At 33.7% G+C, this 17053-nt stretch overlaps 1 long non-coding RNA gene across 1 annotated transcript in view; it reads left to right on the forward strand.

Moving 5' to 3' along the window:
• Window positions 1-12114, forward strand: part of LOC105499102 (uncharacterized) — a 135695-nt gene extending 123581 nt beyond the window's left edge. The window contains exon 3 of the long non-coding RNA XR_011610310.1: window positions 11817-12114. This is a non-coding gene — a long non-coding RNA (uncharacterized lncRNA). The remainder of the gene's footprint in view (window positions 1-11816) is intronic.
• Window positions 12115-17053: the final 4939 nt, after the last annotated feature.

The following is a 17053-nucleotide window of genomic DNA, read 5'->3' on the forward strand; positions in this document are numbered from 1 at the left end:
CATCAACATGACCTGGATGTGAGATATAGAGTCAAAGAGGATCATTTTGGAGCTTTATGATTTGACTGCCTTGCTGTATTTTGGACTTGGTCTGTAGCCCTTTGGTTTTGGCCAATTTCTCCCATTTGGATGTACCTAGATAAACTTTTGATTTTACAGGCTCATAAACATTAGGAATTTCCCTTCTCTCAGATGAGACTTTGGACTACAGACTTTTCAGTTTATGCTGAAATGAGTTAAGACTTTGGAGGACTGTAGGGAAGGCATGACTGATTTTGAAATGTGAGGACATGAGATTTGGGAGGGGCTGGGGATGGAATGATATGGCTTGGCTTTGTCCTCACCCAAATCTCATATTGAATTGTAGCTCCTATAATTTGGAGCTACAGTGTGTCATGGGAGGGACTTGGTGAGAGATAATTGAATCATGGGAGCTGGAATTTTCCTATGCTGTTCTTATGATGGTGAATAAGTCTCATGAGATCTGATGGTTTAACAAAGGAGAGTTCCCCTCCACGTGCTCTCTTGCCTGCCGGCATGTAAGACATGACTTTGCTACGCATTCAACTTCCACCATGATTGTAAGGCCACCCCACTGATGTGGAATTGCAAGTCAATTAAACCTCTTTCCTTTATAAATTATCGAGTCTCAAGTATGTGTTTACTAGCAGCATGAGAACAGATGAATACATCTTTCAGCCTCTACTACCTCAATACATATGCATATGCCATCATTGGTTATGTTTGTCTGCAAATAACAATGCAACTATTACTGTCTTAAAAATTTTATTTATTTATTTATTTTTCCACACAACAGAAACTCTGGAATTAGGTAGTTGGTGTCATTGGTTTAGCAGCTTAGCAATGTCATGGGCTGTGTTTCAATTATTTTGGCCTTTACCTCATAATATCAATATGCAGCTGCAGCTTCATAAATTACACCTCTTAGAGGCCTCCCACAGAATTCTACTTTGGTCATGTTGGCCAAATTTGTTTCATGCATGGTTATTGAAACTGCATTAGAGGCTAGAAGGGTGAATAATTTTTCATGCCCCAATAGTGGAAGCAAGAGAGAAGAAGAGAGTTGAACAAGAGTACAGAGGTAGTACAGTCTACAGGACCTAACACACCATTTACGTATACACCTGAGTATTATACAAAGGAGTACAGTGCCAGATACAGAATTTTGAATAGTTCCTGTGTGTTCAGCCTTGTTTCCTTCTCCTTACTGTGTGGCATTTGGTCTCTAAGTCTTAGCCTCTGCAGTGTGTGAATGAACAACCCACTTTCCTATTTTCTGGATCCTTATCTGTGAACATTCTGAGTTGTGACTTCCTCTGCTTGGAATTAGGAATTATTAATTGTCCTTCCTGACTTAAAAACAAATTAGTATGCATGCTGTTATTCTGCCCCATTTCCTTTGCAATTATAAGTGTCTATATATTTTTATTCCTTTAATAACACTTCGATTTGTTTTTGGTAAAGAAAAAATAAAAGTATGTTCAACATGCCGTCTTTATCTGGAAGTTTCATACGTTTATACTGGTATTTTACGTATCTGTATCTGTGAGAAGACCGTGAGCCCTTGAAGGCAATGACAATAATAAGTTGATGTTTTTTTAAATATTTTAATCTTCAGAACCAAGCGTGGTGTTTAAATGACACTCACTTATTACAAGATGAAAGAGAAAGAGAGAGAGAGAGAGAGAGAGAGAAGAGAAGAAGAAGGAGAGGCAGAGGCAGAGGGAGAGGGAGAGGGAGGAAGAAGAAGAGGAGGATGGTGGAGGAGGAGGAGGATAAAAGGAAGAGGAGTAGGAGGAGGAAAAAAAGGGGGAAGGGAGGGGAAGAAGGAAATTTGTAGATTGTAATTCAGAGGCTTTACTTGGAAGTTATAATTATCTCTTTCAAACTTTGTGAACCATTAAAGTGAATTTCAAGTATTTGGCCATCAGGTTTCTTCTCCATAAACTTGAAATGATACTGTCTGTTTCATGTACCTCAAGTGATTGATATTCCTAAAATGAGATCAGATAATAATTCTGAGCATACTTTTAAAATTTTAAATAGTTAGAAAATTTCATGAGTTATTTCTCTACAAATTTTAACTTCAGCAATTGCTGTATTAGTACATTAACAAATAGATGAATATAAAATGACATTCAACAAACATTTGTTTCTATTAGTACATTAACAAATGGATGAATATAAAATGGCATTCGACAAACATTCATTTCAAACCTACCATGTGCCAGGCTTTATTCATGAGGCTGAAGATATAGCGGTGATCACGTGGACCAATCCTAAACCACATGGCACTTATCTTCCCTTACTTTACACTGGAGGGATATAGGGAAAATTGTTTCTGAAGTCATTACAGCTCTTTATACTAAAGACTAACACATTATATCATAGTGTGTTTCTGTATGAGTCTGTGACTTATAAACCAAATGGAAAGAAACTGAAAAATAAAAATCAAACCTTTCAAACATTCTAGTTAGCACTAGAGTCACCAAACTCTGGCTTTATTAAGTTCAAGTCACTTTTATTTTGATAACTTTTTTAAACCTTTTTATATTTTATAAATATTCTTCTCTCTGATTTAGTATATTTATATTTTACAGTATACTCAAATTAGGATTTTGCTTCTTATCCCTTTTTAAATATATCACTAATCAAGGGATCCAGCATTTAGTCCAAATTCTTCAGATTGGAATGGAAATTGATGACAATATATATCCCAAGCACAACTGACACTTACTGTAAAACAATACCTCTCTTTCTCTTATATATACATGAATATATTTTAATCCATGTATTTTAAAACAATTTCATATATGTCGAGGAAATAATTAAGGATAAAATGATCACATAAAATTATTTCAGGACTGGAATAAGACTCCATTAAAAAGTAAAGAAGAGAGAAAAGATGAACAATGATTGCAGCTTACTGCTTTTCATAAGCTATGTCAAATATTTTCTCACTTAGCCTCTGTGCCGATTGTTGGAGGTAGACATTGTTAGTCCTATAGTTTCTTAACTAATGAGGAAACTGAATTCTCAGCAAGATTAAATAACTTGCCCCAAATTTGTCTGTGACTAGTAGCTCTTTGAAAAAAATCTACTGTACCCCAACCAACACACCTACTTGCTTAGTGTGTATTAGGAGGTCTTTATTGTATTCACAAATGGCCTCTTTAGAGAAGGCATAAGAAATACCATAAGCAAAGAGACTACAAACAATCCAACATTATCAATTCACTATTTTTTTTTCACAAATTTCACATTAAGACAAACAAAGACACATATTTTCAAGACAGTGTTTCATTAAGAAGAGAAAAAACACAGCGTACCACACTATTATGTAATCCTTCTGTGTCAGACTGGAAATTAAAAAATGTTTTGAAAGAGCTACACTTATACAGAAGATTATTCAATTTACACAAAGGGAGAGAAAGTAAGTGAATATAAAAGTACAATGCTTTCGAGAGTCTTGGAATTATAACGATTGACAGACAATTTTAAACACCAGCCATTTTTTAATTTTGTTTTTTAAATCTAGTATGGATTATGTGCCCAGCGCTCTAGATGCTAAATGGGAAATGTCATGTTTACAAGTCAGTAGATAAGCAGCATGGTGTTGCTGGTAGGATAAGAGTATTACATTCTGGCAGATGCTAGTCCAACTTCAGGCAGTGTGCACTCAAGTAGGTTATTTTTTTCTCGCTGAATTTTTATTTTGTCTTTAAAACAATGATTTAAAAAGATAAAATTTAGAAAGAGCTTATGAGAGGGCCTGATATGTACTGAACCTCACCATATTAACTGTATCTGTTATTTATGACATTATATACTAAACACAAGACAACAAAGCCCTTGCCGAAGGAATGTGAATCCAGAAAGAAAGACATACAAGGAATTAGGTGATTACAGTATAAAATGAACATATGATGTAAAAAGTACATGGTGCTAGAAGAACATATAGATGGGTCATTCAGATATGCCAGAGCATCAGTAGAAATGTTTAGGAAGAGGCAATGACTAAACTGAATGGGGGATGAAAACAGATGAAGGATACAGGAAAGTATTCTCAAACTGGAGGAACTGGGAAGTGGCCAAGTCAAAGCATACTGCAGTGGTTGGTCTGCTGCTGCTAGTCTCTAAAAGTGAATCCTGTGCATGAGAGATACAGAAGCTGGAGAGGAAATCCCATTCATCCATTCATCTTTTGCCTTGAAGAGATAGGGAAATGTGAGAGAGAAAATACTTGAAGCACCAATCAGTGAGAACAGTACCACAGCACTGAAGAAAGATCCACAAAGATCACGCTCATTCAGGGACTAATAGTTGGGATCTGGATGATGGGATGGAGAATCAGGATGGTGTGCAGGCTCTTGGAGAGCTCAGGACAGAAGCTATTTAAAATTGCCATAGAAAAATTTCAACACTTGCCAACGATAATAATACTGCTTTTGTGTACTAGTTAAATGTCAGTCCCGGAATTAAATTAAAAGACTGGTGAATTAAATTATGGCTTGAATTTATTTTTGTTTAAAGTTACTTTATTGTAATTTGACATTTTCTCCCATCTTCTCTGTGTGTATGTGTTTGCACGCATTCCACAGGATCTGTATGTTAGCTAACAATGGATAGGCCAGGTTTCAAAAAATAAATTTCTAGTTTTATGACATTGAATAGTGAATAAAATTTATGGTATAAAATTTATGATGCTGGCATGATGAAGACTGTGTCATTCATCTAAATTGACTTACAAATCAGTGACAATTACATTTGTATATCATTTTGCCATTTCTAAGACACTTTCACATTATGAAATGTAATCTCACATTAATTTAGTGTGGTAAATTCAATAATTTAATTTAATTTAGTGTGGTAAATTTAATAATTTAATTTAGTGTGGTAAATTCAATAATTTATAAACACTCTTTAAGCAAACTTTCATTGCTGCCATATCACCAGAAGCAAAGAGGGACATGTATTATTATTATATTCACTCTGTAAAGGTGTAACTTGAAACTTGAGAGATGAAATACATCTTGACAGGCAAAATGAATTTGGCATCCCTAGACTGAAAAATCCAAAGAAATATATGTGGACATAAAATTTCAAAATGCAAGAACTTTCACAAGTGTTCTCATTTCAGTCTTTATGATTTTTTAAAAGGCCAGAAAGTTACTTTCCTCCAAGATCTCTGAACCACACACATTTTGGAACAAGGTTCTCTTCTGAAAAGCTTCTTTTCAGTACACCAGTTTAACATGGAGTTAAAGTTTAAAAGTTGGTTTTGGAATCAGTAATTAAAACTATCTATTTGGTAGAACTTTGAAACTAGAATTCATAAAATACTTTTGGTTAGACAGGAGGCAACAACAAGGATTCTAAACTGGAACAAATTGAAGAACAAATTTACTGTATGGATAAAACAATGCTCACTTTCAGTAAAGTTATTTCAAACCACTCTTACTGTCTTTGTAAAAGTTACTACTAATATTGATTGCACTAAACAATTATTGAGGGGCTCCGAGGATACAGAAGATAGGACCTCTGTACTCATAGAACTATGTCTGATATAGCACATATATATAAAGGAGCATTATGAAAAATGTTATCATTGAAGTTAGAGAAAAACAGCGTAAAAGTCAAAAATAAAAAATTCAAAGACAGTAGACATACTTTCTACTTGTGTATTCTTGGCAATTTATTTTGAAGAGTTAGTATCTATTAAAATATTATATGTAAAAATATTATAAATTATTACAAAATAGATATAATACTAGTAAAATATAAGAGGAATAACAGAAAAAGGGGAAAGAATAAACTCATTTGTTAGTCAATAACTGAAAGTTAAATGCTTACATTAAATAACACTAGTGGATGATTGATGCATGCAGAAAAAATAAAAACTAATTTTAAAAATGGGCAAAGTAGCTAGTTTAACATAAAATAAGCTACCAGGAAACTAAGAACATTAAAAAGATGTAAAACTGAACATTTAAAAGACTTACAACTAGAACAACAACAAAAACAACTCCTTCAATATCCTCAAAAAAGTGTTTGTGAATTATAGAGCAAAGAATATGCATCTTCTACAGAAACATAGAAAATATAACACAGTGTACATAATTTAAACATGCTATGACACAGTCGAGATCAGATAAATCAGTAATACAAATAAAGGTTAAAGGGCTTAATTTAGCCATTAAAAGACAGATTCTTCCATTTGACTTACAAATCAAGGCTCAATTATGCACTGCACATGAGAGATAAACCTAAAGCAAAGTGAATTAAAAAGGCTAAAAATAAAGGAATGAATAAGATGTGTGAAAGAGATAAGAGAACACTGGTAATGATTCTGAGGGTAAATAAAATGGCTAGCCTAAATAATATAATCACCTGGACAGATCGTATGGGTATGTCAAATGTTACACCATAATAATGAAGAATATAACTTCTTGAGTACTCATGCAGCTCACAGAACATGAAAATATAATGAGCTAAAAGGAAATATTGATTCATTTGATGAAGTAGATGAATTACAAATGAAACATAAAAACTTTTGAAAACTTAAAAGTACTTCTGAAAAATTCAAAAGTAGGTATTAACAAATAGTAACACATCCCTGCTTTTGGTTAGAGAGTCTCACTGTAAGAAGATGTTATCTCTAAGTTGATTTGTGAATTTAATGAAATTCCAAAAGAATATAAAACAGACTTTGTATGCAGTTAGATAAGTTGGTTCAAAAGTTCATATGAATAAACAAATAGGCAAGACCAGCCAGTAAAATCCTTAAAAGATAAAACCAGACATTAGAGTATTAAAACAGATAAACAAGATTTCATGACATACTATAAAGACTCTAAACAAAATAGTGTGGTACCGGTGCATGAATAGAAAAACAAAGTAGTTTTAATTATTTGAGGTATGGATCTTATTTAACCTTTTTTGTGTGTGTGAATTGTCTATTCATGACTTTTCTCATTTTGCCATCCTGCTTTTGTCCTTTATTCCCCATTAAAAAAAATATTTTGGAAGGACTTTTGTTAATGGTCTTCAAAAGATACTAAAACTCGCAGTTTTAAAAATGCAAGTAAAAAAATCATTGAGAAAAAAATATTTTTTTCACACTAGATTGTCAAAAATTAAAGTGACAACATATTCTGTTGTAATGCTGTTAGTAAATAGGCATTCTCACACATTGTTGATGGGAATATAATCTGATACAATCCTTCTAGTGAAAAATTTTGAAACTACATAAGCACTTGCCCATTTGACCCAGAAATCCAAGAGAGTGGTTGAATAAACTATGGTACAGGCACACACTGGAGTATTAGGCAGCCATTCAAATGGAGCAGGAAGGTTTTTATGAACTTAGACAAGTGGTTTTTAGCACATATTGTTAAAATTTTTTTTAAAAAAGTGCAAAATAGTGTTTCTATTTCTATGTAAGAAGCAGCACATATATAATAATATACATGAATATAAAGAATAAAGATATATAGGGAGAGGAAGGAAAACTCAGAAATGAGAATATGCTACCTACAAGGCATAGATTGGGAAGGGGTAAAACAAATAAGGAAATGGAACCAGTTAAGAAGAGACAGGGGACAGTGATACATCTCTAATTATACATTTTTTTATATTCTACTTTTCAAACTCTAATAAAGTTTCACATACCCTAAAGTAAATTAGATAATATCAGCCAGGAAGAAAAAGAAGGCAAAATGGAATACAAATGCTAACAAATAGCCCTAAGTTGATTACGTATGCATGTATTTGCATACCTAGCTTAACCTGATTAGAGATGTAGAAGAAATAAAATGAATTCTAGAAACAGAATTTTTACAGAAAATCAAAATATCTGTCACAAATACTGCACCCTAGTTGTTTAATTTATTTTTCACAAGAATACAGGTTAACATTTCTGAAACAATGTGGATTGTATATTTTAAAAAAAGCATAAATATATTGTATATAACTCATTATACAAGAAAGAATTTAAAATAATCATAGAGAGAAGACTAGAATGAACATTTTGGTGTTGGATTGGATATAGAAATAGGAGAAATAGATAGATAAAGATAACAGCTACAGAAATAGTTAAAATATGTGAATAGTACATATATTTCCTAGCTATGTCCAGTGAGGGGATTCAGAAAAACTGACCCCTGGGTAGCCATGACGACACTTAAAGTGTTGACTTCTTAGTGTCACTATTACATAACAGAAATGAGAACTCCTGGGAGAAATAGGCAGATTCCAGGAGTGGGGCAGGGCAAATACAATATGAGTCCTAAATATCTTGTGGTGCCAGAAGGTAAGAAAGTGCTTAAAAAATGATGAGATCATGTTGAAATTACACAGAAACCAGTGTTCAAATCTGGGACAACTGGAGCTAAATAAATAAGTATAGAAATAGATTAAAAGTCATTAAATAAAATAAACAGTGAGTCTATATGACATAAATAATTGGATAAATAAATGTGGTAAAGAAACAGCCCTATTCACATTAGAATTCAAACTAACAAGTGTAGAAATGCTGATGGAAATTATCATGTCGCAGACACCAGAGTAATATTTATTTTAGGAAAAATTCATCAAGGAATGCTAAAATTAGGGAGCAAGTATATATTAATAATGAGATAAAATAATATTTTTATTGTTTCAAAGTATATTTCCCAAGATAATTGTTGATTGTACTGAAAAAATTGTAATGTTACAGAAGAGAAATGTGATTTATACCAACTGTCTTAAATAAGTGATCAAAATTAGCATCATAAATAACAAGAAATTTCAATATCATGTATTGCCGAATGTAATGTACTAAGAAAAATATAACATCATTCATAGGGTAACCTACTCCAAAATGCAGAATCTCGATGTAAACATGAGACAACATCAGACAAACCCAAGCTAGTAAAACACGTAAAAAATAACTAGTCAGTACTTTTTAAAGGTGTCAAAGTTATCGATGTAAACGAAGTCTGAGGGCTGTCTCTGATTGGAAGAAACCAGGAAAACATTAACAAATGGAATTCAATCTGGGATCCTAAAATGGATCTTATATTAGTAAAAGAAAATTAGTAAGACCATTTGGTAAGTTTTAGTAGGCCTATAGATTATGTAATAGAATTGTTATCAATTAAATTTCCTGATTTTGATATTTGTACTCTGGTTATATAAGTTAGTAATGTTTAGACAATTAGGGTGAAGGGTATGTGAAATTCTTTATTATATTTGAAAGTCTTCTCTAAGTCTGAAATTACTTAAAATAATAAGTTAAAAACGAAACAGAATAAAATTTCGGAAATGAACTTAACATTTCGCCCATTCCTGTATTCTTTCATTCATTTAACAAAGGATTAACAAGATTTATTATGTGCTAGGAATTGTTCTCTGTATTAGGAGCGGAGACACATAAGTTAGATAAAACCATTGTTGTCTTCGAGCTTCTGTACTATTGGAAGGGAGAATGTATAAAGAAAATTTACACCGTGATTTTACACAGTAAGTACAAGTCCCTTTTGAATTACAAACATAAAGAAAATAAAATAGAGTGATAATATAATTGCTGTTAACAGAAAAGGGACAGGAAAAAGAGACAGCTTTGTAACTATAGTGAGTCATTCAGTGTGGCACCTCTTCAAAGTCCACCAACCAAAGCTTACCACACGTGAAGATCTGACAGAAAAGGAAAGATGCATCTTGGCGATGAAAATTAAAGCAACTGATCTCAACAGATGGGCCTTTTGATTCTTAAAAGAATGTCAGCTAGATTATAGGCATTAAGGTTTTAAAAAATACCTTGCGATACAAGCCACAGAATGTCCGTGCTAAGCTGGTCATATATAGGGAATTAAATATTACAATACACTTCTCAAGGAAAATTGATTAGTTGAAAATGAATATGCTTCTCTCATTGGAATCTTTCTATCCAGCAAAAAATAGGTGTTCAATGTTTACCTATCTATCGATGCTTCACAAACCACTGATTCCCTTTGAAAGGAGAAAGGAACTATCTCATTCACAAAAATGCAATTTCCAAGCCAAGCTGAGGCCTGCATGATAAACTATTCTTCAGAATGGGAAGACTAGTGCCAATAAATTCACTCAATATAAACATGGTTACACTGGAAACTAAAATTAGGCCACATTTAATAGAAAAAAAGCACATGACAAAATGGTTCTATACTGACAAGAGTGGATTTGGAGATCATAAATGTTGTCATTTTTTAAACAAACGAAGCTCAGGGAATTTCAGAAGTTTTCAGATGTTCCAAAACTTAAATTGTTATCTTTCATCAAAATCGATCCTTCCCCTTGTCATTTTTGTGGTGAGAAAACAATATCCACTCTCCTAGCATTTTGCAATAATATAATATATTGTCAGTTTTGAGAAATGGAGACTGTGTTTTAATAATTATCACATCTCCAATACTCAGCACACATGTGGCACTTAATGAGTTCTGTAACTTGTAAATGAATGCTACAATTTAGAAAGATTTAGTAATTTAAAAAAATTCAGACTTTTTCATGCATTTCTAGTTAAAAAACAATAATTTTTTTTTTTTTTTTTTTTGAGACAGGGTCTCACTCTGTCACCTAGGCTGGATTGAAGTGGCACTATCTTGGCTCACTGCAACCTCTGTCTCTCAGGTTCAAGTGATTCTCGTGCCTCACCCTCCCGAGTAGCTGGGATTACAGATGTAGGCAGGTGGTGGTGGCAGCAGGAACCTGTAGTCCCAGCTACTTGGAGGCTGAGGCAAGATAATCGCTTGAACCTGGAAGACGGAGGTTGCAGTGAGCTGAGATCACACCACCGCTCTCCAGCCTGGGCGACTGAGGGAAACTCTGTCTCCAAAAAAAAAAAAAAAAAAAAGGTTATGCAGACAGCCTTCCAAGATGTCCTGAAAATTCCTGGAAATGGTGTCTTTAGTGATACTGTTGGTATGCCAAATTCTTCATGACCTCTTACTAAACTTAGAACAATAGAACAGGTTTAATTTGTAATTCAACATCTTCTGAGCACTAAAGTCAAATCAATGCCATTTGGGTAACTTGTCATGCTGCATACATAATACTCAATAAGCTCAAGTCATCCTCTGTAGTTCCTATAATGGCTCAGCCTGAATTTCCCATGTGTCAGTGTCCTGGTAATAGATAGCACTGCTGCAGAGATAACATTTCTTCACCTGTGGCCATCTACTCAAGTCGGCCATGCTGTGTCTTTTACTGCTAAGAAATACTGTGTTTCCCTCTTAAAATTTCAAAGTCTCTAAGCTGGATAAGTGACTGCCAGTCACAACATCGTAAATGATCTCAGCTTTTCTCCCTGATGATCTTTAATATTGAAAATATTGTCTTCATGGTCAGGAGAGAAGGGTTACCTAATACACTTGATGCTCACCAGAGCTGATCACAGTGCAAAACGGAACTCTGAATTCAGAAAAGGAAGTGGCCACCACTGTGTGTGTGAATGCATTTATTTTCCTTATCTCATCATTAAAGTTTCCTCTGCTTTGGATTTATAGGGCACTATTAAGAGAGAAAAGGCCCATCTAAACTTTTAAAACAACACTAAGACTGGCGATCAAGCAAGAAAAAAAGCCGTATTATTTATTTGGTGGAAAGCCCTCACAAACTACTCGATTTGAGGGCAATGTTACAACTTCTCTTTATTTCACTTTCTAAGATGTGGCTTGTATATACTGTGGATTATTCCAGTGAGGAATTTTTAACCTTACACAGCTTGAATTCCTCAGTACCCTGTGCTCACATGACTCTTCTGGTCTTTATTTTAGGAGTGGGTGTTATGACAGAGGAATGTAGGAAGGAAGGATATTAGACTCTGAACGTCCATCCATGTAAAACACTGAATAAAACTAACTGATAAACAGGGCTTTTTCCTCAGAAAGTTGTCGTAGTTGTGACTCCATCAAATTCTTCTAACAGCAAGTACTCATTTGGGCTCATTTTACAGAAGGAAAACTCTTGACGTGGTTAAGTGAACACAGAAATTTTACTCAAACTTGGCTTCTATTCCATATTTCATGTTCTTTTTACTATGTCATATACCTACCAATGGCTCTAAACAGTTAATATATTTTCTAGAATAAAGTATCATATTGATGTTAATCTATATATTTCTAAAGTACAGTTACTATGATATATTAACTTTTATCAAAAGGTGAACATATTTTATCAAAACTCCAAGTGTATCTGTTATTATTAGACAATGAAAGCATATGGAAAGAAATCTTTATAATATTGTGTGTATATACTTACAATCCTTATAATGTGTATATATACACAATTTATATCGAATGTATACTAAGTATATAATGTGTATATATCTTACAATAAATCCTTATATTGTATATATATGCACACAATTTTATATACACAATATTTAAGAATCTCTTAATATGCATTAAAAATATATACATGTTATATATAATTTCTTAATCTGTATATTAATAAATATATACACATTCTATTTTTTACCTTAGGCTTTACTATGTAAGAGTTTTTTGTTTTGCTTTGTTTTTTTGAGACGGAATCTCACTCTGTCACCCAGGCTGGAGTGCAGTGGCGCGATCTCGGCTCACTGCAAGCTCCGCCTCCTGGGTTCACGCCATTCTCCTGCCTCAGCCTCCCAAGTAGCTGGGACTACAGGCGCCCGCCACCACGCCCAGCTAATTTTGTTTTTGTATTTTTAGTAGAGACGGGGTTTCACCACGTTAGCCAGGATAGTCTGGATCGTCTGACCTCGTGATCCGCCCGCCTCGAAGAATTTTTTTAAGATCTAGTTCAACTCCTCCTTTGATAGATGAAGAAAAAGAGGCTCCATTAGGCTAAGGTATTTATAGTTTATTCAACTGATAGGTATAACTGACACCTTGAACTCGGTCTCTATAACTCATTTTCTCTTCTACTATATTTGAGGCTTTTTTATATTCTCATGGAATATTTAGAGAATAAATTATCAATATTTTACACATAGGGAAATATACCTAAAGTGAGTGATAGAGATACATCTTTGCAGCTAACTAACCTTAGATGTAACATAGCTAATTGGTGGCAAGGATGTCACTAAAACCTGATAAACTAAAACATAACAGAAAAGCTGTTAGGAGGGGTGAGCAGGAGAATATCATAAACAAAGTATGAGAGAAAGTGTTTATTTCCTGCATCCATATTTTTATTGATTATAAGTTTTGAATATAGAGATAATTAAAAATGGTCTGTAAGTAATTTTCATTCTCAAACCTCAGTCACAAAACGATAAATAAAGATCATTTAAAAAATACAATTATCGGCCGGGTGTGGTGGCACATGCCTGTAATCTCAGCACTTTGAGAGGGCAAGGCAGAGGGATCACTTCAGGTTGGGTATTCGAGACCTGCCTGACCAACATGGAGAAACCCCATCTCTATTAAAAAATACAAAATTAGTCGGGCGTGGTGGTGCATGTCTGTAATCCCAGCTACTTGAGAGGTTGAGGCAGAATCGCTTGAACCCGGGAGGTGGAGGTTGCAATGAGCTGAGATTGCACCATTGCACTCTGCACTGCAGCCTGCTCCAGCCTGGGCAACAAGAGCAAAACTCCGTCTCAAAAAAAAAAAAAAAAAAATATATATATATATATATATATATGTGTGTGTGTGTATATATATATATACACACACACACACACACACACACACACCCCATCATTCTGGAATGTTCTAACTGAAAGATCTGGCTAAGACACAAGGAAATCAATTATAATGTTTCATTTGCTATCCTTCCAATATTTGCTACTAACAAGTTCTAATTTAGTGTTGTACTCATATTAATCATTAAAACACTATTTATGCTTTTACGACAGTAGTATCTTACATTTTTATTGCAGAGAGGGATTTTGAAATAAATCTGAGAGAACATTTGGTATAATTGCATATATATAATTCTTTTCAATACTTTTCTTAGACTTAAATTTGTTCACAGCAACAGAAACATGCATTTATGTATAATGATAACCGGTATCATTGAAAGAAAGACAAAACAGAGGATTAGGATTATTATTTTGTTTCTTATGTTAAGCAGCTGTATAATTTTAAACAAGACACATTGGGTTTTAAGGGTCATCTTGCCTATCACATCTAGAAAATACACCTTGATTGTTAAATTAGATGTGAATGCACTGTTCTTCCCTCAATGTTGCTAACATTCCTATTCCTAGATCATTCCCGGCTAACAAGGCACTATCTATTCTTGATATTTTATGTTCACAATCTCATTTAATCTTTGCTTAACTCGTTAAAAGTTGTCTTTACTTCATAGATACAGCCATTAAAAATCAGGAAAGTTAACAGCTATTTGTAAGCCACAGAGCTACAACATGTCAGAACTGGGATTTACTCTTGCAGCTTTCTCTGAGAACTGAGATTTCTTCTGTATTATACAGAACCCCAAACATCAAGGAGGCGTTTCCTTACACGTGAACCCTAAACAACTTAAACAAATGAGAAAAAGGTATTAAAATTTAAGTCCCACTCCCTTGTCAACAAATGAAAACCCTTACTTGAAAGTGCAAATGATTGGGTAAAGATTTGGTTTAGTCGATTATTGAAGATTACAACTTCATTAAAGCAATACTTATAAAAGAAGATTTCATATTTTTGTTCCTTCCCAAATTTAATAGGGCCTCTAAATTATTAAGGACACTATTAATACATATCTCAGATGAGTAAGATTCTCAGATGTTCTTGCATTTTGATAAGAACATACAGAAAATGTAGCATGTTCTAACTAAGGAAACCTAGGAGAAAGAACACATATGTTGTCACATGAGAACTATTTGAAAAGACTAGTTGTTTAGCCTGAGTAGGATGAAATTATGGAGCACGTTTGCTATGTGTAAGCATTAAAAGGGTCTACACACAGGACAACAATTAAACAATGGACAAGACATTACAAGCTAGGTTCAACAGATGAAAATTGCTAGTGATATATGGAAGGATTTCCTAAGAATTAAAGTGTCTCAAACACAAAATAGGCTATCATCTGAGAGGAAAGTAACCAATCAAAGAGAAGTCAGTTGACTACCTTTCAGAGAAGGTCTGGCATGGATTCACTGATAAATTCAGAGTAGGAGTGATGATATTGTTAGAAGATATACATTAACAACACTGCAACTTGTTCCAAGTTCAATTCTAGTGAAGCCAACTCCTTTTGTGTTTATATATGAGTGTTTTTCTTTCAACTTGACTGCTTCAAACACTAAGGAGTGATTGTCTTAACATCATTTTTTTTAATTGATGGAGATAATTCTGTCTTAAATTAAGGCTGAGAAGCCTTAACTGATAATCCAAACACTATAAAGCTAAGGAAATTTTGTCATGAGCTATCTACCTAGGTAACTAATTTAGAAGAAAAATTTCAAAGAGCACAGTATGGCTTGAAAGAATAGAAAACCACCATTTGGGCATGTGTACAGATCTAGAGATGCCACTATGATTACCATGCCAACCCCTCATTTGTTCCTGATTCTTTTGTACTAGCAACAAGTCTATCTTTGGGAGTGATTTTCTTGAGACAGGAGGCCGTCATATCCCAGGGTGCTTTCAACAGCTGCAGATTTTCCATATCTTATAATGTTTTATTTCAGATAGACACAAACCAGATTGCTTTCCTACTTTGGCAAACCTCTTTTTCTAAAGATGTATGCCATATATATCTGCATTGGAGTTATCCTTTTAAAATACATCTTTTTTTTTTTTTTTTTTTTTGGCTGTCACTAATTTAGCTCATTTTCAGGGACAATATGGAATAATTTATTTTTATTCTATCAACACATAAGAAATGTGTATCTTCAACTTCCAGTTTCTACTCAACTTTACCCCATTCCAACCCTAACCACTTACATACGTTCTTCATCTGAATTACTCTAAAACCTGCTCAAATATATCAGCTCAATCATCAGCTTTCTAGATGTCATTCAGGCCACTATCTCCTTGACTTCTTGGGAGCCCTTCTCTAGTTCTCATAAACCACTAGGTATAATGATTTCCACCACAATCACTCTAACCATCCATTTACCTGTCTCTTATTAAGAATTTAAAAATGCTGTTGAGAGGTATAAACTTTGGTTTTACTCATTACCTTTTCGGAATCTGGTCCAATAATTTTGCTTCTACAAGGCAAAGAATAGGTACTTAGTGAATGTTTGTCAGCCCAGCTACGTATAAGTCATTACTATTATTTACAGCCTGAACTTCTTTTTGAGGTAAAGACACTGGAGAGGTCTCTTTCTAGTGGATACTGAAAGGAAAATGCTTTTATTTTGCTTTACTCAATATAGGACCTCTTTCCATTAAACTCATACAGTCCTACAACTCAAGTAAAGTCTGTTACTTTGACTCAATGTGTACTTTTTTGTCACATAGTCTCTTTGTAGAGACACATATCTCATCTTCTTCATAAATTTGATACTATTTATATCCTTAAATCTCCTTATACTTGATTTTTAAACCCATACTGTCCAGCGTATTATACATATAGTCAGTAAGTCTGGTGTCTTTGAGTACATGCTAACCCAGAATTCTGATTATAGAAAATCTGATTATATCATATTTGGGGGTATTTTGAATAAAGCTATTCTATGGCAATCATGTTGTTATCTATGCAAGATATTCCCCTTGTGCAGTAAACGCAGCCCTCTTTATATATATCAATATAAAATTGTACCAATGGTAGAAGAATGAATGGAATTAAGATAAAGATATTCATTTTGTATTTATTAAATAAAGATTATAATGAAACACTTGAAGAACATGCTTATTAGTTACATTTTATAAGTATAATCTCCCACACTTTATCTAATGTCTCCACATGATAAATTATGTATATCAAGTGTTTTTTTCACAATTTTTATTGTTCTTTCCTAATAGACCATCTTTTTTTAAGGCAACTATGTCTTCACTACTGAAATAAATTTTTCAGGCACAGAGTGTAGACAGTAGTCACACTTTCCCAAATACAAGTCTCCCATGAA

Source organism: Macaca nemestrina, chromosome 12, assembly GCF_043159975.1.
Source record: "Macaca nemestrina isolate mMacNem1 chromosome 12, mMacNem.hap1, whole genome shotgun sequence".
In the NCBI taxonomy this organism is placed as follows: domain Eukaryota; kingdom Metazoa; phylum Chordata; class Mammalia; order Primates; family Cercopithecidae; genus Macaca; species Macaca nemestrina.